At 45.2% G+C, this 24,719-nt stretch overlaps 1 protein-coding gene across 1 annotated transcript in view; it reads right to left on the bottom strand.

Moving 5' to 3' along the window:
* MON2 (MON2 homolog, regulator of endosome-to-Golgi trafficking) overlaps positions 1-24,719 on the bottom strand; it is a gene marked incomplete in the record, with an annotated part of 2,751,369 nt that overhangs the window by 1,883,211 nt on the left and 843,439 nt on the right.

Raw genomic sequence — 24,719 nt, 5'->3', positions numbered from 1 at the left:
GGTTATAGATTGACAAGGTGACAATGCAGACTTTTCGAAATTTATTGAGATACCTAGCTCGGAGCAAGTTTGGATGGTATAATCCCTGGCTCGCAGTAGCTGATGCCTGGTGGAAGCAGTAAGGAGCCAGTCGTCTAGATATGGAAACACCTGGAATCCTCGCCGTCTCAGGTGAGCCGTAACCACTGCCATGCATTTGGTGAACACACTGGGGGCTGTGGTGAGACCAAAGGGCAGGGCTCTGAATTGATAGTGACTGGCTCCCAGCCAGAAGCGGAGAAACCTTCTGGAGCATTTGTCCATTTTGATATGGTAGTACGCATCCTGAAGGTCTATGGAGCACATCCAATTGTCCTGACCCAAAAAAGGTAGAATGGACTGAAGCGTGACCATCCGGAACTTCGTTCTTTGAACAGATTTGTTTAACCTGCTGAGATCCAAAATGGGTCTCCAGTCCCCTGTCTTTTTTGGTACCAAAAAGAACTTGGAGTACATCCCTGATCCTTGCTGGTCTGCTGGGACTGGCTGGATGGCCCTTTTTTTAGCAGTTTTGAAATTTCTAGCACTGCTTGTTCCCTTAGACCGGGTGGGACATCTGGAAGGGACCTAGTTGTTTGTACAGGGGTGTGGACAAAGGGAATTTTGTAACCCTCAGATATGATGGACCATACCCATTTGTCTTGTGTGAGGAGTTGCCAGGCTTCTGGGTACAGTGACAATCTTCCCCCGATTGCCTCCGAAGGTGGACAGTCGGGCAGCCCCTCAGGGGTGCTGAAAGGGTTTGTCAGAGAAAGACTCTCTGCTACCCTGATTTTGCGGACCCCCCTCTGCCCCTTGAGTGGCATCTATTATTGTTCCCTCCTCTGTCCCTGGAGGGGAACTCGCCACGTGTGTCAGGCATGACTCCCTGGGGTTTCCGAAACCACATTTTTCCACTTTTCTGACCTTTAGGGTATGGTCTAGAGGGAGTAGAAAAACGGACTCCCACAGCAGAGAGAGTCTTGCCTTCCTGCTCACACCTGGTAAGGGTATCCCTTCACCTGTGGTCCAAACAGAGCCGAACCATCGAAGGGGGTATTGGTGACGGATGCCTTAAAGGGGTCAGTAAAGTTACAAAACCGCATCCAGGCATGTCTTCTCAAAGCCACGCCTGTACCTGCGGCCCTACTCGCCCCATCGGCTGCATAAGAAATGAGCCGCATGGAGGAGTTGACGATAGAGTTAAGGGTCACCAGCTGGGAGTTAATCTTATCCTGAGCCCCCGCAGCTGATGGATCCTGAAGGGTATCACCCAATTCCTTGAGAAGATCCCTTTGAAGGCGGGTGAAATGGCACAGACAATTCAGCGACTGCATGGAAAAGATCGCTGAAGAAAACATCCACTTCCTGTACCTGTCCATTGTCCTAGACTCTTTATTAGGTGGATGGACAGGCACCGAAGGGTCAGCCAACTCCTTCTTAGTGGCTGCTGCCATCACCATGGCATCAACAGGGACACCTTTTGTCAGAAATTGTTTGTCGGGTGGGGCTGTAATGAACTTAGTGGGCCTGCGGGGAGTTGGTTCCACTGTGTCCGGGGCTGACCACGCCCTTCGAGCCACCACTTCCATGAGCGGGTCAAAGGGTGGAGACACCCAGGAGGAGGAAGGGCAAGAACCAAACGCGTCCGGGTACACCGACTCGTCCTCGGAAGGGTTAAAGGCAGTCCAGTTCCCCCTCTGCTTAAGGACCTCTAGGATGTCTGAAAAAGAGACATCCTCAGAGGTGGATCTCGGGGACCCTTCCGAATCCTCCAAGTCGTTATCAGATGTGACTGACTCGGGGGAGTCAACATGTTTCCTCTTACATTTTCTCTTCCGAGGGGGCTCCTCTGAATGATCAGGGGAGGCCTCGGAAGACGAAGATATGCCCAATGGGGCAGCCTGGAGCGTCGGTTCTCCACGCTTGGGGTCAGGAGGGTGGACAGAGACCAATGCAGGCACCATGGGGGGAAGAGCCGAAGGGGCCGATCGAGGAGCCGACACAGGAGTCAGCACAGTCCTCATGACCTCGAAGGCGCCCCCATCAGGCAGAGCAGAGGGTCCCCGCTCCGAAGAGACGTGAACCCCTCTCGGCACCAAGAGGGATGGCTCCGAGGCCGATGTCGGGGCCGAGCTCACCTGCGCCGAAGCCCCGAGAGGGAGAATGGTGTCGGACAAGGGTCCAATGCCACTCACCCCCTCGGAGCCGATGAGGCAGTCCCGGCGCCGAGATCCCTCCAAGGAAGGAACCAATGAAGAGATCTGAGCAGACGAAGGAGCCGAAAGGTGTGGTATCAGCTCCGTTTCCAAGATTCGAGCCCCAACCAGCTCCGGCTCCGAACACAAAAGGGGAGTCAGAGGAGGAACTGCTGATGACACCGGGACAGCCACAGTCTGCTGAGAAGGGCTGGTTAACATCTTGGCCAGGGCCTGCGATTTAAGTAGTCTACTGACCACCCTCTCCAAGTCATGGTCGGATAACCTGGAAGACCAAGAGGAGTGGGACCTATGGCTTTGTTCCAACTGAAGCAACGGTGACCTCGGAGCTGAGCGAACCGATTCTAGGGAAGGGGACCTAGAACGTTTTCGGCCCAATGACGGTTCCGACAGTAAAGTCAGAGCCGATTGAGGTCTAGAGGTGTCGGCTCCAGCTGGAGCCGAAGAGGAGGCAGATGCTCCACCCGGCGACGGCTTGGCGGGCTTTGAGGATTTCCCCGACTGAGGCTTCGCCGGGGATCCCTCTGGCTTGAGTAGGCCTCTCAAGATAAGCTTGTTTCTACGCTCCTGTAGGACTCTCGGGCTGAAGGCATGACAGACCGTGCAGGAGTCCTGCAGGTGTAGGGAACCCAAGCAATAAACGCAAGAAGTGTGACCGTCTGTCAGAGACATCTTCTGACAGCACGAGTCACACTTCTTGAAGCCTGAAACTTTGGTATCCTTGGACATACTGGCCCGGGGATACCAAAGAGAGAAAAATTACACTAGTGCTTAAACAAGGCACACAGACACACTCACACGCCCGCATTAGATAAGCTAACAATAATAAGCAGAAAAAAACTATCACCATCACCCACACTTAATAATAATAACAACAACAACAACCTCAATAAAAATATACAAAAAACTAGAAAGCTAAACACTACTCCTATAAGTACGACAAGGGGGGGGGTTAGACACTAATAGAGAAGAAACAAGGGGGGGTAGAAATTCTCTAACAGAAAACGAGTTTCCTAAGTGGGACAAACTAGGAGATACACAGTATAACTATACTACAAGGTAAAGACAATCTAACTCTAAGAAAAATACAGTTAAATATTAGCTGAAAATAGAAAAAAAAAAGGATTAATACGACCTGAGCCAGTAAAAACGCAACCTCGTAGCTGAAGCGGCAAACGAGATCTGGGTATCTAGCGCCAAGCATTGTGGGATATGGGTAGGCCTCGAGCCAGTAAATAGCTCTCGAGCTTTAGCAGAAGGCTGAGTCGGAGCCAAGGATCGGCTCCGAACCCATCCAGCAAGAATGAAGGCAAGATAGACAATTTAACATTTAATGTTTTCAGGCTGTAGCAATGTTGAGTCCAAACGCTTTTTAAGTACCATTGTAGCTTCCTCATATGCAGTCTTGCATATGGAATTAGCAGAATGCAGGATGCCATGAAGCCCAAAGCCTGCAGAATTTTTCTTGCAGGTAACTGGGTTTTTGTTGCCATCTTTTTGAAGTAAGAAGTCAGTTGCCTTTGTCTGACGTGAGATAAGCCATCTGGGCAGTTGTATTTAAGCTTGCACCCAGGAATATTATCTCGAGAGGGTACTAGTTTTGATTTCTTTTCATTTACTGTGTACCCTAGGCAAATTAGTAATCTTTTTACAAACGCCAGATGCTTCAGTAGAATGTCCTTGCTCTCTGCTTGAATTAGGCAGTCATCCAAGTAGGGATATATTTGAATTCCTCTTTGTCTGCAAAATGCAATTACTGGTGCCAGGCATTTTGTGAAGACCCTGGGTGCAGTAGATAAGCCAAAGGGCAGTGCAGAGAATTGGTAGTGCATTGAGCCAGCTATGAATCTGAGGTATCTTCTGCAAGATTGTCTGACTGGGACATGCAGGTATGCCTCTCTGAGGTCCAAAGTTACAAGCCAAGCCTTCTTGCCCAGCATGGGCAGAAGCTGCTGCAGTGTCAACATTTTGAATTTTGGAACGTCCAGAAAAGTGTTTAGAATAGACAGGTCCAGTATTGGTCTCCAGGCTTTGTCCTTTCTGGGTACCAAGAAAAGTCTTGAGTAAAATCCTTGTCCCTGCTCTTCTGTGGTACTTGCTGAATAGCCCTCATGTCCATGAGAGATGAAATTTGCTTTTGTGCCTCTGCCCATTGAGTGTGGCAGGTCTGTCATATCCTTTGTCTTTGGAAGGGTGTGAAAGTGGAACCTGTAGCCCTGAGAAACTATATTCAAGACCCATTTGTCCTGGGTGATCATGTGCCAATTTTGTGAAAAAAGTGCTAGCTTTCCCCCTAAGGGTGCTGCCAAAAGATAAGTGCTTGGCATTGGCAGTGGAAAGTCACTGGGACTATTTCCTATATGGTTGTGATTTGTCTTCTCCACCTTTGGGGGTAGAAGCACCCCATTGTTTAGGCCTGTATGAGCCTTGGGGCTGAGATCTGCCTCTAGGGCGTCTCTATCTGCCTCTTTGTGGCCTGACACAGGAAAGGACCAATTCTTAGAAGGCCAGTTCCTGCTAAATCTGGGTGGCTGAACCTGTAAAAAATCCTTTACTGTTTGCATAGATTTCGCTTTATTCCATTTTCTTTAACACCTCTTCTGCCTTAACACCAAACAAAGTATCATGCTGTAATGGAGCATCCAATAATTTTGCTTTAACATGATCAGGCAGATTCTGTTCCTTTAGCCAAGCATGCCTTCGAATGACAGAGCCTGTAACAGCGGCCCTGCAAGAGGCCTCCAGTGAATCAAAACCACATTGCAAAGTATGCTTTTCCACTTGTTCAGCTGCATGCAATAAATCCTGCATTTCCTTGTTTTCAGAACATTCAGAAATTGTCAACATTTTCTGTTTTAGCAGTGACATTAAGTATTGCTGATATTTAAGCATATGAAACTGACAATGTAAAGCCCTTACAGCCAAGGTAGCAGAAGTATAAACTTTTTTCACCCATCTGTCCAGTGCTCTAGAATCCCTATCAGAGGGGACAGGGTTTTTTGCAGTGGAAGCCTTGACCCCTATGGGACCCTGAGATATAGTTTCTGGGTCAGCAGCAGGGTTTTTATATAGAAATTTATGTGAATCTGGAACCATGTAGTACCTGCCTGGCTTAACGGGTGCAGGGGGTAAAGAGTCAGGAGACAGGCCGGACTCTGAAAATACATCATCTACAATATCTAGTACAGGGGGAATAGCAAGAGGTCTGGGCTGAGGCAGTAAAAGAAAATCTCTGAGCCTTTTCTTAGATTCTGAGTAATCTTGGCTCTCCCAGTGAAAATACTCCCTCATGGTATGCAGGGTTTCCCCAAAAGAATAGTCCTCAGGAGGAGAGGCTGAAGGGATAGCTTCTTCAGCATCAGAATCCTCATAGGGAGGAAGAGAGTATTCCTGTTCTGAAGAGGAGTCAGATGAAATGGAAACCTGATCAGAAGAATCATATTCAGTGTCTTGCCTAGACCTCTTATCAGGAGGGGGATGGAAACCCCTGATCAAAGTGATTAGGTCTTCGGCTATTTTGAGCATCTGTTTCTTAGGCATGGAAGTCTGTCCAGGAGAATGCTGTACTTGTTTCTTTGTCTTTAAAGCTGTTTTAGTCTTTGCCTTGGAAGCTGAGGTTGGCTTGATATATAACTGTGTAGGTTTGAAAACACCCTCAGAAGCTGATGCCTGCCCAGTGGCTCTGGACCCATCTGAGGGAATATTTTCCGAAGGTCCAATACCTTGAGTATCCAGAGGCCTAGTTGTCTCCACGTGGGAGTCGGAAGCGGCCTGTGGCTCTGAGGTAGCGGGTGTCAGGGGCTGCGAAAGCACCTCCCTGTGAATCGGCGAACCGGCGACTGGCCTAGCGGAGGCTTTGTCGTCGGTTTTGGACTTCGGATACCTGTCCTTTTCTTTTTCCTTGCGCTTTTTATGAACTCCGGTCATCGGCTGTTCTGACAGCATCATATAATTAAACCTTCGGCCAAAATAATGAAATGCAAAATCGTACCGACGCTTAATAGTGCGTTGGTTAAATCTAGCACAAAGCCGACAACTAGCAATGTCGTGGTCAGGGCCTAGGCAAGGAATACAGTAAGAATAAAAATCTTTATGAGGTATTTGCTTCCCACAAGAAATACAATTGTTAACTTTTTCTGACATCGGTCTGCAGCAGAAAAAAGTTTCCCCAACGGGGTACTTAGCTTTATTGAAGACTTCGGATCTGAAATTCGATTTAGAAAATCTCAGGAGTCGGCCGACCGGCAGTTGCGAACTGCTTTTGCTTCGGGCACCGCACGACAAGAAAGACTGAAGAAAATGGCATCGGCTGCATCTTATATACCCCTGGTGCACTGACGTCAGGGAAGAGGCGACAGCAACCGACACCAGACCAGGACTTTGGAATTCAGGCAGACTGCAGGTAGCCTGCCAGCAGGATAACCCAAGTGTAATGACTGCAACAGTGAAACACGATGAACATCACAGGCATTTTCCACAAAGCCATTAAAGATGGCGCTGGCAAACCCCACTCTGGACCTAGAGATGATATCCAACTTATAGTGTTTGGTGAAGGTATGGACAGACAACCATGTGGCTGCTTCTAAAATGGCAGCTGTATCCATACTTACGGAAGGATTTGGTCTTAGCCAAATAGCATCTGAGTCGTCCATGTACATCCAAGGAGTGAAGGATCCTTTAAGCAGGGTTTTGAGGAGAAGGAAAGAAGGTCAGAAGGTTGATGGCCTGATTCAGGGAAAGTTCAATGACCACTTTGGGCATGAAGGATGGGTTAGTACATAAACAGATCATGTCCTTGTGGAACACTGTAAAAGGGTAAGAGGCCATGAGGGCTTTTAGTTTGGAAACCCTTCTGGCTGAAGTAATGGCCACCAAGAGGATAGTTTTCTATGTGCAGTGCTGGAAAGAACAGTCCTTGGCTGGCTCAAAAAGTGGTAGGTTTAACTTTTCCAGAACAAAATGTAGATCCCAAGGGGGTGGGAATGGGCTTCCTTGGAGGTCTGAGGTATAGTACCCCCTTCAGAAATAGCTTAACGTCCAGTCTAGAAGCTAGAGGGGAGATGAGAGGAAGGCATGCTGAGATGGCAGACAAATGTGCCTTAATGGAAGAATAAGACAATCCAGAGTTCATCAGATCACACTGGTAAGACAAAACCATTGGGGGTTCTACAGTCATTGGTTGGATATTTTATTTTAGACATCAAACACAAAACCTCTTCCACTTGGATAGATAGAATTTTCTGGTAGTTGGTTTTCTGGCCTCCTGCAAAACCTGAAGCACATCCTCTACGTATAGGTGTCGAAAGGGAATTAATGCCCTATCACCCATAATGCAAGGTTCAGGATGGATAGTTGGGGTGTATGCGAGTTCCCCTCTCCTGTGTGAGCAGGTCCATTCGGCGGGGTAACTTGTGGTGATTGCCCTTGGCTAGATGATGTGCTAGGGGGAAGCCAATGTTGCCTTGGCCAATAGGGGGTCACCAACATGATTTGTGGTTGTTCTCTCTGAATCTTCCACAGAACTTTCTTCCACAGAACTTTTTGTATGAGTGGGAAGGGGAGGAATGCATAGGCGAACATCCCTCTTCCAAAGAAATGAAACAGCATCCACACCCCCATGCTTCTGGAGAAGGTATCCTGGAGCAGAAGGGTGAGAGTTGTCTGTTCATGGGGGAGGCAAAAAGATCCACTTGCGGTATAGCTCACTGATGGACTAGGTCCAAGAACACATCCCTGTTTAGCATCCATTCGTGGGATTGACTCACGGTCCTGCTTAGAGTATCTGCCATCACATTTTCTGCAGGAGGTATGGAGACAGCTAGAATGTTTACTCGTCTCTCTAGGGTGATTTCCTAGACTGCAGAGCCAATCTGCACAGGAGCTAGGAGCTAGGACCTTGCCCCCCCATTTGCTGATGTACCACAGCACAGTGGTACTGCCTGTGTACCACCTCAGCACTCCCGGCAGGATTCAATCCTTAAAGATCTGGAGGGCCAATCTCAAGGCTCTCATCTCCTTGATATTGATGTGCTCCCTCTGTTGGTTTAGGGCGCAAGAGTTTCTCACTCTCCATTCTCCTAAGGTTGCTCCCCAACCTGTGTCTGAAAAATCTGTGTACAGGTCCTGAATGGTGGGACAGCGGTTGTAGGGGCAGGCCTGGGTTGGCCAATATCTGGGCTATCCACCAATTCAGTTCCCTGGAAAGGCACGGTAACAGAGGAATCATGAACTCTAGGGGGTGCAGGTGTTGCTTCCACACTGTCCTTAACACCACTGGAACTTCCTCATGTGTAGCCTTGCTAGGGGTACCATGGGAATGATGCAGGCCATGAATCCCAGGAGCCTGAGAAACTCCCTGCCCAACAGGGCTTGGAGAGAGAGTATCCCCTTGAAGTAATAAGTGAGGGACATAATCTTGTCTGGAGGAAGACAGGCCATCATTTGTCCTGTTAAAATCCTGCATCCTAAGAACACATGATCCTGTGAGGGTGTCAGGGATGATTTTTGAAGGTTTATGGTGAACCCTAGACCTCTCAAGAGGGAGATGGTGAAGTCTTGGTGATGTAAGGCCAATTGAATGAACGGGGCCTGGATCAGGATATAGTCCAAATACAGAAAGAGTTGCATCCCCCACATTCCGGCAAAGGCAATGACTGGGGCTAGGCACTTTGTGAGCACTCTTAGGGCTGTAGAGAGACCAAATAGCAAAGCACAGAAGTGAAAGTGTGTAGAACCCACTGAAAAGCGGGGGAATTTCCTGATAAGTGGATGGACTGGAATGTGCAAGTAGACATCTTTTTTATCTATGGATGCCAAGAAGGCTTGAGGGTGGATTTGGGGAAGGAGAGTTGGAAGTGTGAGCATCCGAAAGGAGGGGACCTGGAAAAAGGTGTTGAGGTGGGACAAATCCAAGATCGGTCTCCAGGGACCTTCTTTCCTAGGGACCAGGAACATCCTGGAGTAGAAACCTTTTCCCCTTAATTGAGGAGGAACCTCTTGAATTGTGCCTTGACAGAGAAGGTCCTGCAGAAGTGGGGGAAAGAAAGCCATTTGGTCTTGAGGAGGTTGAGGAATGCCTTTGAAAGTGGGTCTGGACTCCCACACCATGAAATATCCCATTTTTATAACAGAGAGGACCCAAGAGTCTTGGGTAAATGGTTTCCAAGCTGAGTAGGACAGGGAGAGATGCATGGAGAGAGGGGTGTCTGGATTTAAGGGCTGGCCTGTAAAGCCTGTTCTGGAGCAGGGGTAGAGGGAGCAGACCTAGAGGGGGTCCGTTTCCTGGTATCCTTTTTCTCCTTGGGTGGCATACATCTAGAAGGCCTTCTCACAAAAGTTGTTTTAGCTAGATAGTTCCTCTAAAAGTGGGGAACTGGGGAGACAAAACTGTGTCAGAGCTCCTTACCTTTCTCCTGAAGGGCCTTAAAGAATTTAGCAGCTGCTGAACCAAAGAAGGCTTTGCTGTCCAAGGGAGCATCCATTAGTTTTGACTTAGTGTCATCAGGAAGAGGTTGCAGCCTAAGCCAGGAATATCGCCCGATGACAAAACCTGAGGCTGCAGCTCTAGATGAAGCCTCTATTGTATCACGACTAAACTTAATGGAGTGTTTAGTTACTCTGACTGCAGGAATTTAAGAGACTGTATATTTTGGCCTTGATAGGGGAATTAAGGAGGTCACCCAATCTCTTAATAGCATCAGAAAGAAGGGCCAAAGAGTGTTTTGGCCATGTGCATCTGGTAGTTAATAGCTCTCACTGCTTAGGTGGCAGACGTGATAAACTTTTTTGCTTAGGAGTTACATTACCCTGCTCTCCTTATTGGAAGGAAGGAGGGAGGTGCAGGGGAGAAGTTTGGAGGTTTTATTTAGAGACACAGAAATGGTGGCAAGGTCTGCAGAAGGGGCCCAAGAGAAATTGTTCATATTCAGGGACTTTGTAAAACCTGCCTGGGTGCTTAGGTGCAGGGGGTTGTGAATCTGGATTTTTGGAAGCAGCCAAGAAGGCATCCAAAAAGGCAGGATGCACTGGAGGAACTGTAGACAGTTTAGGGAACTCCATTTGTAAGAGGTCATAATATCTCTTTTGAGTCTCAGTAACCTGGCTGCAGTACCACTTAAAAAGTCTTTCATCTGCACAAAAATTTCCCAAAGGTAATGTCTTCCCCTGGGGAGTCTGTACCATTTGATTCCTCCTCTGGCGAAGCATAGCTCAGAGGGGAGGCAATCTGGGAAGTGTAAGTTAGGGATTCATCCCCTGAAGAATCCTCTTTTTCAGAGGATGTCAGTAACTAGTTTACCCTTCGGGGTAGAAGCCGAGGAGGCATGGGCAGGAGCAAAGGCCTGGCATTAAATAGACCTTGAGTGACTGGTGGGAAGGAGCAATATGCTTTGTCTTTTGTTTCTTCTTCTTGTGGGACTCTGACACAGATGTGTCAGTGATGCGATACAGGGACGGAGGACTGGACACCAGATGGCACTCCACAACATCCGAGAACATTTTCATGGACAATAATTTGGGAAACCCAATGTGGGTCCTTGGAAATAATAAGCCTAGGTTCCCCCCCTGGCACCCGGGTTGGGCAGCTGCGACTCCCTCTGGGACATGCCTGCGACTTCTCCAATAGCTTCTGCCTGGGTACCCATCAGAGGAAGATTCGTAGATTCCGACTCGGACTCCGGGACTTCACCAGCCTCGAGAGGGGCGGATGGAATAGAGGGTGCAGCACTTTGATCAGGCCGTGATTTTTTGGCTTTTTTTTGCGAGTGGCTCTTCCGAGGTTCCTGATGTCGGGTCCATGTCTTTAGTAAGACGTTTCAAGCACTGGTTCTCAAGATACAAATTTAACGTGGCAAGACAACTCCTGAGTGTTTTGGGGACAAAGGCCTGACAGATTTCACAAGTGGTGTGGTTGTGGTCTTGGCCTAGACAGAATAGGCAGAGGTCATGCGAGTCTTTATGTGGAATCTGCCTTCCACACCAACACTTGCCCTTTCTACCTGACATGAACCCAAAACACAGTAGCAAAAAATAATCAAAACCCCTTATGGGGTACTTACCTAAATACAGACACAACAAAGTCACTTCAGCAAGTGAGCGGCAACCGGAGTTGGCAGTCACACAGGTGGCAGAAAATTTCTGTGGTAGGTGCGTGCTGACGTCAATTTTATTCCCAACATCTGTTTATGGCCGATGTTCTCTGAGAGACATGGAATGTCGCACGTACCTTCACAGCAGCAACTACCTTTTGTAAAATGGCCTGATGCATGAGTTAATCAGAGGCAGACTCCATCATGTCATGGATACAGCAGCATATGAATAGGACAGTGAAGTATTTTGTACTGTCCAGATTAATGGTAAACCCACAGAGCTCAAGATGGACACTAGTTCAAAGTGCAATGTAATGTCAGCAGAAACAGGAGGAGAGAGCTGGTGAGCAACTTAATTTGGCTAATTGTGCGAAGCTTGTTGCTTATGAAGGTGAAGAGATTCAAACCGAAGGCTTAGTAGTGCTTTCATGCTGTTCGGCTGGGAACAGTTACAGCTTGCAACTTTCTGTAGTCAAAAGACCTGTGCAGTCATCATTAGGTCTCAGAGACAGTTTAAGAATGAAACTGCTTTCTTTTACCAAAGAAGTACATCATGTAAGCACATGTCCCAGTTCCAGCTTTACTGATGCTATTTTCTCAGAGTATGCTGATGTTTTTGACGACAAGTTAGGCAAACTTCCAGTTGTGTACTCCATGAAAGTAGACCCAGAGGTTATTCCTGTAGTCAGACCAGCAAGGAGAGTTCCAACAGCTATGCAGGACAAAGTCAAAGTCCAGTTAGACAAAATGGTGCAGCAGGTTGCGGTTTGTCCAGTCACAGAACCAACTGAGTGGGTGTCTTCCATGGTAGGTGCACGTAAGAAAAATTCAGATGAAATCAGAATATGCACTGACACAAGAGACTTGAACAAGGCATTAAAGAGACCTCATCATCCTAAATGTACAGTCGAGGAGACTGCCGCCCTCATGCCAAATGCCACTGTTTTTTCAGTCTTAGATTCAGAGAGTTCATTTTGGCAGTGCTGCTTGATCACAACTCTTTACTACTGACTACACTCAGTACCCCATTTGGTAGATATAGATTCCTCAGGACGCCTTTTGGAACAAATTCTGCCAGTGAAGTCTTTCAGCGTGCAATGGATCACATTTTTTCAGGCTACCCGTGTGCAACAACAGTTGATTTACTGGTTGGAGGTAACGGTGAAGCAGATCATGACAGAAACCTCAGGAAAGCTCTGGACAGAGTGTGTGAAGTGAACTTAAAGCTCAATCCTCTGAAGAGTAAATTCAAGCTACCAGAAATTACTTATGTAGGTCCATCTATTTACTAGTACAGGCTTACAACCAGACCCTTCTAAACAAGAAGCAATTCTCGAGATGCCAGCCCAGGACAATGTCCAAGGCCTACAACGTTTTCTTGGTATGGTTAACTACTTGGGCAAATTTATCCCTCACTTTAGTGAGTTATGAGTGCCTTTAAGAGAGCTGACATGCAAAAATGTTGCCTGGTCATGGTTAGAACACCACCACAGAGCATTTGATAACCTCAAACAGCAAATTGTCAACTTGCCTACACTGAGACACTATGATTTCCACAAACCAATAGTTCTTTCCTGTGATACTTCAAAGTTCGGTCTTGGTGCAGTTATTCTTCAAGAGGGCAAACCCGGTGGCCTATGCATCAAGAACTCTTACACAAATTGAAATGCAGTATGCTCAAATTGAGAAGGAACTTTTGGCAATTGTGTTCGCATGTTCGAAGTTCCATGATTATATTTACACCCAAGCTCTTCAAATAGAAACTGATCATCAACCGCTAGTCACTATTTTAAAGAGGCCTATACATACTGCTCCAGCAAGAATACAAAGAATGTTGCTCAGCTTGCAAAAGTATAATTTCAAAATGGTCTATACAAAAAGTAAACTTCTTTATCTGGCTGATGCCTTATCCAGATTGCCCAGAAATATCACAGAACAGAATGATGCAGAGAATTTTGACTTTGATGTCATGGAAGTGCATAATTTTTCTACCATGAGACTTTATGAGCTATGAGATCATACAAAGACTGATCCTATTTTGCAAAAGCTCAACCACTTCATCAATGCAGGATGGCCATCAAACCAATCTTGTGTACTGCCAGAAGTGTAACCATACTTTCCATACAGAGATGAGATGCTGATGGAAGATGGTATCATTTTCAAAGGTCACAAAGTTATTGTTCCTACTTCCTAACAACATGAATACATTCAGATTTTACATCGTGACCACCCAGGTTCCAATTCTATCAAAAGAAAGGCGAGAGGACCATTATTTTGGCCTTCTCTATCAAAAGACATTGACAAAGTGCTTTTTTCTTGTTCAGTATGCAACAGTACTAAACCACATTTGCAAAAACAGCCACTTCATCTAAGCCAAATTCCTGAACTACCTTGGTCAACTGTAGCCACTGAAATATTTGAGTGGAACAATCAGCATTACTTAGTGTTGGCAGACTCTTATTCGAACTGGTATGAGATCGATTTGCTACATAACCTAACATCCAGTGCTGTTATTACTAAGATGAAATATAATTTCTCAGTCCATGGTAGTCCACACAAAGTTATTTCTGACAACTGCACCCAATTTACCAGTCAACTATTTCAGAAATATGCAAAAGAGTGGGACTTTATCCATGTTACTGGTAGTCTAGAATACCCACAGTTAAATGGCCTTGCAGAACGTATGGTGAAGACTGCAAAGCAATTACTAGAGAAGTCAAAGTGTGACAATACTGATATCTTCTTGAATTTACTTAATCTCAGAAATATACCCTGCGACAATCTACTTGGCTCGAATGCTCAGAGACTTCTATCTAGGCAAACCAGAACAGCCTTGCCTATCAGTTCTAGTTTGTTGGCGCCTAATGCTAAAAACAACAAAGCAATCAAAGCCTAACTTTTTAAGAAGCGTTCTTCTCAGAAGTCCAGCTATGACAAAACAAGCAGATATTTTCATCTGTTAAAAGGAGAGACACTGAGGATGCAAACGGAGAAAGGCTTTGATCTAATAGTCAAGTGAGAGGTATATGTGCCGAGCCGAGATCCTACTTAGTGGAATCTGCGGGTACAGAATACAGGAGAAAATGCAGGCATCTTTTTCCTGTATCAGAAATTATATTGCACCATCGTACCTGTGATACTGACTCTAGATTTCAGAGCAACCCTGACAATGTTCATACCGAAGAACATGTGTCAGTATCCATTCCCGCTCCTGCTGATGTCCCAGATGTCCCCAAAGTTGAACATTCCTTGAAGACAGTCCCCGTTGCTAGATCCAATTCTGACTTTTATGTTACACAAACAGGTTGTATTTCTAGACCTAATGTAAACTACACAGCAACCTGGACATGACTGTTTTACATCTGTCTGATTTTGTATGACTGCATGCCAAAGAATTAGTTCCGTATAATTGCAAGTCGAAAGATCATTTCTGTATAATTGCATGCCATTAAATACTGTCATTTGATATATGATCTATTTTTCAAAGCGGGAGGATGTAGAACAGAGCGTGTGTACTTACCTTTAACAAGCATTTCGAGATGTAGGCACGTGCATACAAATACTCAGCAAATGCAGGCAGCAGTGCCATTTTGACAGAACAGCCAGAGTGTTAACATGTATAAGTGTAGTTGTCAGTCTATTTATAGTTTATTTAAGTTTGTTAGCCTCATTCCTGATGTGTTTGTGTGTAATAAAGCTGCTTGAACTGAACCCGCAAATGTTCGTCTGTTTTATCCTGACTAGACAAATGACACTTGGGGTCCACACTGGCTCCAGCAGAAAACAAATATTAGTCTAGGGGTAGACTGGAGCAGCCAATAAACCCAGCAATGGATGTGGGACATATGGAAGGCTGACCGATTGAAATTAAGGGACCCAAAAAAATTTCCTCACCAGCAGCTCTAGACATGACTAGAGCCTGGGAAGGCCAAGGCTGGTCCAGTAGACCTGGTAAACATAAGCAAAAGTTTTTTTTTTTTTTTTTTTTTTTTTAAGCACTGAAAATGTAATGACACCCAGTGGGAGCCTTGTAAATCTAAGATTATTTTTAAAGTTAACTACCTGCATAACTATTACTAACATATGGCCCTAGGCTGTGCTTGAAAATGGTCTTTGAACCTGTCCATTTACCAGTTAAAGTTCAAAACATAAACATACAGATAAACTACGAGAATTAAAAAAAAACAAAAAACATTTACACCCATATAAATATCAATGAATCAGACATACCTAGACCAAAGACTGTATTGATCAGGTAATGCCAACATAAAACTACATTCTGCTTACTTAAACCAGCACAGTTTTAGTTGATGAGCAAAGCTTGCAAAATACATGATGTTTTGAAGGACTTGATGGGACAGTGCTCCATATTATGGGACTTTGTTAGTAAATGTGTGTTCAGTGCAATACAGGCAGTAATTCAGAATGAAGAGTTGCAAGACAGAAAAGGAGGAGGAAAGTACAGTTGTGTACAATTAGCCATAAATGTGGATGTTCGAGTGTATTCACTGTTGAAGTCATCACCTGTGGGTTATCCCTGCTGTGGTAGCCCTCGGCTGGCCAGAATACCAGAGTCAATGTTTTTTTCCATCAGCTGCCATCACCTGTAGTCTGACATCAGGTCGTCAGTGCTATAAAACAAGGCAGCTGACGTCATTACATCAGTTTTTCTTGCCCTAACCCATCAGAAGCACAAGGAAATAAGGAAAAGTGGTCCTGGTGGCTAAAAGCCACCATGGGAAGCTTATGTCCCCCTAGGGAAAGATGCTACATGGGGGATGGAGGGAGGGAAACCATACACTCGAACATCTACATTTATGGTAAGTGTACACAACTGTACAATGTTCCTCGTGTTTCACTGTTGCAGTCATCACCTGTGGGAGGATTCCCAAAGCTGAGGAGAGGGGTGGAAGGATAGGTTAGAGTTCTAGGCATGGGTCAGCAGCCCCTGAAGAACTGCAGAGGCAAACTCAGCCCTAGACTTAGAAAAAAGAGGTAGCTTTGTAAAGGTATGGACAGAGGTCCAGGTGGCAGCTTCCAAGATGTCCCTGGTGGGGACTCTTCTGAGGAAGGCTGTGGAAGTGGAGGCTGCCCTACTGGAATGGGTATGGATAGACTTGGGGGGGTTCCCATGTAGTCTGTAGCAGAAATGGATACAGTGTGATATCCATTTGGAAATGGTTTCTTTGGAAATGGGCTTCCCCTCTGCCCCAGGGCAAAGTTGACAAGTAGATGGTCTGTTTTTCTGAATGGTTTAGTACACTCTAGACAGTATCTGAGTTGTCTGTGCATGTCTAGCGATTGTAGAATTATTTCCCCCTTGTTTTGAGGGTTGGGAAAGAAGGTGGGTAGGTGTATGGCCTGGTTGAGGGTCAAATCAGATACCACCTTAGGCATAAAGGAGAGGTTAGTCCTCGGGGAGACCCTGTTTGCATGGAAAATGATGAAGGGCTCAACAGCCATGAGAGCTTGAAGTTCTGATACCCTTCTAGCTGAGGTGATAGCTAGTAGGCAGCCAGTCTTCAAGGAGAGGTATTTCAATTCTGTAGAAGCAGCAGGTTAGAAAGGAGGTAAGGTTAATTTTCTAGAACATATTTTAGGTCCCAGGGTGGTGTGTGAGGCCTTTTGGGAGGTCTGACATTAGAAGCCCCTCTGAGGAACTGCTTAATCAAAGGATAAGAGAAGAGGGGTGGGTCTGAATCATAATGGACAGAAATGGCTGAAGCATAGATTTTAACAGACGAGAGAGAGAGAGCCCACTACTGAGCAACTCAGCTAGGTAATCCAAGAAAAGAGGGATGGAAGGATGGGAGGTACTGGCCCCTTTGGACTGATTCCAGGAGCAGAATCTTTTCTATTTCCCTGGTGCTGGGCCTTCTGGACTCTGTGATGATGTCTAGGACCTGGTTGCTTAACAGGGACTCCTTGTTAGCTGTTAAGGTTATAAGCCATGCTGAAAGATTGAGAGTCTGTAAGTCTGGGTGCAGTATCTTTCCCCCTCACCTGGGTTAAGAAGTCTGACATCAGGGGAAGCTGCTTGGGGGGCAGTAAGGTCATGCTGCGCAGTAAAGGATACCAATGCTGTCTGTGCCAATCTGGAGCAATGAGGATGGCCTTTGGTCTCTCCTCCCTTATTTTGATCAGTACCTCGGGAATAAGGGGCAGAGGAGGGAATGCGTACACAAAAAGGGAATTCCAGGGGAAGGTCAAGACATCCACCTTCCAAGCTAGGAGGTGATACGCCCTGGTACAGAACTTTTGCAGCTGGTGGTTGATGTGCGGGGCAAAGAGATCCACTTCCAGAGTTCCCCACTCCTGAGTGATTTGCAGAAAGATTTCCCTGTGGAGCTGCCATTTGTGGGGATCCATTAAGTTTCTCCTTAGGTAGTCTGCCAGGGTGTTGTTGATCCCTGGTAGGTATTGGGCAATTAGGTGTAGACCCCATGGAGGTGGCTGTAAGTGAGAGGCTCATGGCTAACCTGCACAGGGGGTAAGATTGGATCCTCCCCTGTTTGTTGATATATCACATTACTGTGGTGTTGTCTGAGGTTTGAAAGATGTCAGAACCTTTTGTACTGCCATCATTTCTTTCTGAATGATGTGCAAGTGAAGTTGCTGGACATCCCAAAGACCTTGGGTGCACCTGCCTGCTAGGTGAGTGCCCCATGCAATGCCTAACGTGTTGGTGGTGATAGTCTGGAAGGGTGGAGGATGAAGGAAGACCCTTGTTCCTGGCAGAGGCCTCTGCCCACGGCAGAAACTCGGCCCTTATACATGGGATCAGATGGAGAGAGGTCTCTAGGGACTGACAGTGGTGGTACCAAAGGTTCTTTAAATACCACTGAAGTTTTCTCATGTAATGCCTGGCCAGAGGAATGAGAAGGATGCAAGATGTCATGTATCCCAGTGCTTGCAGGAACTTCCTCGTAGTGAGGTGACTTCTGGAAGCCAGTTGGGTAAAGTAGAGAGGCAGGAAGCTCTGCTTTTCTGGGGATAGGAAGGCCATTTGGGATGGTGTGTCTAGCACAGCTCCCAAGAAAATGATCTTCCTGGTGGGGTTTTGCTTTGATTTCTTCAAGTTGATGGTGAACCCTAAGGAAGTTAGGAGTAATTTGACAAAGAGAAGGTCCTGGAGCAGCTTTTCTATGCACTCTGCCTGAATGAGGGAGTCGTCCAGGTAAGGGGTAAATCTGTATACTTCTCTATGTGCAGAATGCTATGGCCGGGGCCAACCATTTGGTGAATACTCTGGGAGCAGTAGATAAGCCAAAGGGCAGCGCAAAGAACTGAAAGTGTTGTGAGCCTGCTCTGAAGCGCAGATTTCCTGCATGATTCCCTGATGGGGATGTGGAGGTAGGCATCTTTTAGGTCTAGGGTCACTAGCCAGGCATTTGTTGTTAGCATAGGCAGCAGGTGCGGCAAAGTTAGCATTTTGAATCTGGGGTCACCAGGGAGGTGTTCAGAATGGATCGATCCAGGATGGGGCGCCAAGTGCCCTCTTTTCTGGGAACAAGAAATAGTCTGGAATAAAAGCCTTTGTCTGTTTGATATGAGGGGACAGGCTCTACTGCCCCCTGGGATATGAGAGTTTGGACATGTTTCAAAACCTCTGCCCACTGATTTGGAGGCAAGTCTGGGTACCCTCTTGGAACTGGGAGTTTGCTGAAAGAGAATTTGTATCCCTGAAAAATGAGCTTTAAGACCTGGTCCTTTGTTACAGAAAGCCAATTGTCTTTAAAGAAGGAGAGCCTTCCTCCTAGTTTTTGATGAGTGAAGGGAGGGCAGAGGGGGAGTCATTGTGAGTGTTTGCCATAAAAGGATGGCTTAGAACTCCCTGCCTTAGAGATGGAAGTGGTTCATTGTTTGCTTCTCTGCTGGCCCTGGGATAGGGGCCTGGATGCTCTGTCCCTGCGGGGCTTACCTTGGCCCTGTCTGCTAGGTGCAGGGAAGGCCCAGTGCTTGGAGGGAAAGTTCCTGCTGAATCTGGGAGGTTGAACCTGAAAGAAATCTTTTACTGTTTGTATAGATTTTGCTTTGTCTTCCATCTTTTTCATCTGCTGCTTTTTCCCCAAACAAACGTTCCTTATCTAGGGATGCATCAATAAGTTTAGACTTGACATGATCAGGGAGAGGTTGTTCCTTCAGCCATGCATGTCTCCTAATAACATATCTTGTCACTGCTGCCCTGCTAGAGGCTTCTAGGGTGTCATATCCACATTGTAATGAGTGTTTCGTCACTTGACAAGCAGAGTGCAGTAAATCTGCTAACTCTTTTGAGTTGGCAGAGGTCAGGAAAGGTAGCAATCTTCCGTTTTAATAGTTCCAAGTGTGTTGTTGATATTTTAACATATGGAACTGGCAATTGAGTGCTCTGATGGCTAGGGTTGTAGAGGTGTACACTTTTTTACCCCATCTGTCCAGAGCTCTGTATCCTTGTCAGAAGGAAGAGGATTCTTGGAAAATATCATCCACCACTTCTAAAAAAGGGGTGATGGCCAGGGGTCTGTGCTGGGGCAGGTCCAAAAACTCTCTAAGTCTTTTCTTAGACTGTTGGAAGTCCTGAGATTCCCATTGGAAATGTTCCCTGAGGGAGTGAAGGGTTTCCCCAAAGGAAAGGTCCTCTGGAGGGGAGAGACAGAAGAAATGGATTCCTCTGTATCTGAACCCTCATAAGCAGTTAAGGGATGCTGTGCCTCTTCAAAAACTGAATAGTCAGATTCCTCAGAATCCTGTCCTGTCATAATTTCTGGAAAAAGAGTGCCTTTTCCTTTTAGAAGCTGTGGCCTGTCTACCCTGGATAGGGGAGATGAGATTCTCTGCCATTTTAAGCATTTGTGCTTGGGGTGGTAGAGCAGTAGCAAGATGGTGGCTAGAAGCAGATTAACTAGGAGTGCCCTGGCTTCTAGGCCTGAGAGAATCTGTCAGTCTGAGAGAAATGGTAGTCGGATGCGAAGACGTCGGTTTTTGTCTAGATTCGGTAGTGCAAAAGGCCTCCTCGAAAGCCGGTGCCTGCATCACGGCTCCGGACCCAACCGAGACAGAGACAGTCAAAGGCTCGGAAGATGAAGAAGATTTCTGTGGCATACTGGACTTCGAAATGGTCTCAGTAGAGGCCTGCACAGATACTGAATTGGGCATCAGGGGCTGCGAAAGTGCCTCAATGAATTCCGGAGAAATGACTACCTGCTTAGCGGTAGCATAATCGGAAGGCTTAGCCTTGTGTGGTCTGTCTCTATCTTTATCTCTACATTTTTTCAGAATGTCCACAGATTGTTGGCTGATGGACGCCACATCGAAATGCGAAGACGGAACAAGAAAATAACTGTCTACAGAAAGAGCTCTACGTCGAATGGTTCTCGCATTAAAGAGGGCACAGAACCGGCAATGGGGGATGTTGTGGTCTGGACCTAAACAAGTGAAGGAGTAAGAATGGAAGTCTTGGCGTGGGATCTGCTTTCCACAGGCGAGACAATTGCTAACCTTTTCAGACATCAGTTAGTGCAAGAAAAAAGGATACCCAACGGGGTACTTAGCTTTACACGGTTTCATCTGAAATTCAACTTCTGGTAGTGACCGACCGGCACTCGTGCGAATTGCTTCTGCTATGGGCTCCACAGCAAGAAACACTGGTGTAATGACGTCAGCTGCCTTGCTTTATATTACTATCTACTTGACGCTAGACTACAGGCGATGGCAGCTGATGCAAAAAAACATTGACCACAGCAGGGATAACCCACAGGTGATGACTGTAACAGTGAAACATGAAGAACATCACAGCGCCCAAAAAATCAAACTTTAATCTAAAGAGATCAGCAGACAGTACGCATAGAGCACAGACAGGCAGTTACACTGGAACTATGGCTGAAAATGATCTTGCAAGATAATAGTTAATAATAAGTTTGTACAAACATGCAAAGAATCACTTTTGAGTATTTAAGAACATTATCTTAGCAACTTAGCAAGGTGAGAGCTAGTAACATTAACTTAAGCATTTTGGCAGTTCTGTACTTTACCATGTTAAAAACAGACACACTTGTGTAGCTATACCTAAATTCTCCTGGGATATGCAATCACAAAGGATCTACAGTAATTAAGGGGGTGAAGGGAACCTGCATGTCATGGGGGGGTAAAGGTTAGACTACAATTCAGCAGACCCAAAGTCAATGAGTAGCTTGGGCACTTGACTGCACTAGCAGGGGAAGCATGGGTGTGCCATTCCAAGAGACAGGGCAGGAGAAGCAATAAATGTGCAGCCAAAATCCCTTGGTGGAGGACTGGAATTGTAGTTGGTGCCCTTGGGGTGAGCCTGCAAATCACCATGCCACTATCTGGTGATAGCCCTCATCATAGAGTGCACAACATGCACTCAAAAGGGAAGGGCACTGACATGATGTGGGTACCCCATACCTCTCCCTAGATCATTGTTAGGGACATACACAAACTGTTCCCACTGCCAGAATGCTGGTGAGAGCACAAATTCCTTGATTTCTACCTGAATGACAAATTCCTTGATTTCTACCTGAATGACAGCTGCTCTGGAAGCTCTCCCTCATCCACACCAAAACTGTATCATAACCCACATAATAGACACATACTTTACCAAATCACATCTAGAAAATAACTACTTGTTCATTTATTTATTGCTCCCTGACTTAAAAACAACTTCACTGAAGCCACTTCAGAGTTAAAATACGATCCTCCTTATTAGGATCTGTACCTATTACCAAATGTGTATCACAAGGATCCATTCGTCCCCCTCCTCTTCTCCATATTCATTAAACTTCCTTGTCACCTCCCCCATCTCTCATTTATCCTCTATGCTGATGACAAGGGCACATACTGATCAGGTCACTCTCACACAAACATTCAATGCCAGTTACAGTCAGACTTACATGAGCTCCACCAATGGCTCATAAACCATAGACTATTTCTCAACAACACCAAAAGTAAAACTATGCTTTCTGGAACTCCACAGAAAATTCACAAAGCACCTAGCTCTTAACTATCTTTGACCTATACAACCATTCCATAGAAACACCCACCACCTTCAAATAGTGCTATGGGCTTGATCAGTCTCTAAACTTCCATTTCCACATAGACAAAGTGAGAGCTACAATAAAACTCCCTCTTCTTCTGGGCCCTTTTCTATCCCAACCATCCAGAGCAGCCAATGGCAAAGGAGTTCTCCTTTCTCTACATGAATATGAGCCCCCAATTTTTGCTTCTGCCTTCAACAAAAACACTGCCACACTCCAGAGCATCTCTAACAGCATCTGATGAATCATTACAAACTCACCTGTCTGTGAGCATCACTGTATCACTCTTGAAAAAGCCAAATGGGCACCCATAAAACAAAGATCTAACCAACTTGTAGGATTCCAATTCTGAAAACTATTTCAGCTCTGCACATTTCCACCCCTTGCAGCTAGACTTTATAGAAAAATACTCCACATACAAGAAATATTACACACAAACCAGCACTGTACATGTTTTCTTCTCTTAGGCACCTATTCTTTGGGTTTCTCTCTGTCAAAATGAAGGAAATCAACACTTATTCCAAATTCAGAATGCAACTCAAAAAAAGCACTTCTTCGTCCAAGCCAAATGCTCCTTCTTCAACACATGACATATCACTTAACCTATCTCCTTTCCAAGTCTCTTCTCCTCTCTTAGGATTTACTGAAGACTGACCCACTTTAGAAAGTAGTGCATATATTGTACATTATACTCTGTGTGACTGTACACGGCACTGTGCTTATTCACTAGAACATATATACACAGTTTTTCTATATTATCAGAACTACTCTGTTATTTTTTTACATCTCTGAACTTTTGTTTGTGAAAGGTTTTGTACTTCCCAAGGGCTGAGCATAAAAATTGGTCAGTGCACTACTCTGGTAAACAAACTTAGACAAATAATATAAATAAATTACTTTTAGCAAATGTAAAGCTCATCCCTGGACAGCAGTGTAATGCTATTCTTGGTAGTACTACATTTCAAATCCCCAACCCCAGTCACCATCTAACTTAAATGAAATTCGGCCTCATTAACCAATGTGTAACCAGCAATTAAATAGACTCCGTTCATACATGCATCTTACACAACAACCTTAATGCTGCAGCTATTTGTGAAATTTAGTTAAAACTTGACTCAAATCCCAGAATCCCATTTCCATAACTTCTTAATACTCACCAGCAAAGACAGGCCAAATAAATTGAAATGGACTACCTTTCACTCTTTAAATTCCATCTGAATTTCAAGGTAAACTGTATGATACATATTAATTCACCTTTAACTAGAATCTGATGAGCATCTCTACAAACAACACTGCCGATTCCGAATGCCATTATATACTACTCTCTCCACTGCTCAACTGCTGCTTTTCTGCTTCACTCACTCTCATCACACATTAATCACTCATCCGACATCCTCCTTGCATGGGATGTAAACTTCAACTAGACAAGATCTCCTTGGCAGCTTAAGAAAATTTGGTCTATCCCTCCTCCTGAATGTTTATACTAGACCTAAACTATGATCATTTAACCATTCACTCCTTATAGATTTATAGGCTCTGAATACCACTGGTCAGGCCACAGGGACACTCTTATGCTGTATGCAGATTTTCTTTCTCCTACCATCTGATCTAATTTTACCTTAAACTCCCCTATGTCCTCCGATATCCTTACTACAGCTGGGAGCTTGTTCGAGTTCTGGGATTGTTTGCAAAATATACCCTCCCTTTCAGCTGTACAATTTAGTAAAATGTAAAATTCATAGTAACGATAAAATATAACCAAAAGAAATTGCCTAGGCACCACAATGAGAGCTCGCAACTCAGCTGGAAACCAAGATTTATTGAAGTACAACAAAATAAATAACGCTTATAATCCAAGTACGTTTTCGATGAAAATCTTTGTCAGAATCAGTACAAAACACACAGATGATGCCTATTCTAGTTATATACCCTATCTAATTAACCTAATTGATTAATTTCAAGCTAACAAGCAATCTTATTTTAAAAAAACACATACAAACAGATCCTATACATCAAATTAAAATTAACTTCCATACATGTTATTGATAAAAATTCTATATAATGGGGCACATTTGTGTGGATAAATGTCTTTATATTATATACAATGTTAAAAACAATCTAAATAGTTAGCCACAGCTCTAAAACATTAAAATGTATGTACACAGAGTATATGGAGTGTATACTGCCATCTAATGGTTGTAATGAGTAAATAAACTTGATACTCATAACTTAGCTGATCTGAGTTTCAATACTGGCTTAATAGACAAAAAATCATTTAAACCCGGGGGTTTATTACATTCCAAAATTATTTGCCAGTATGATTCCTTGTATTCCAATTTGTCTTCCCATAAACCACCTCT

Source organism: Protopterus annectens, chromosome 11.part0, assembly GCF_019279795.1.
Source record: "Protopterus annectens isolate FY-2018-M chromosome 11.part0, PAN1.0, whole genome shotgun sequence".
Lineage (NCBI taxonomy): Eukaryota > Metazoa > Chordata > Ceratodontiformes > Protopteridae > Protopterus > Protopterus annectens.
This window is presented reverse-complemented; position numbering and strand designations above follow the sequence as displayed.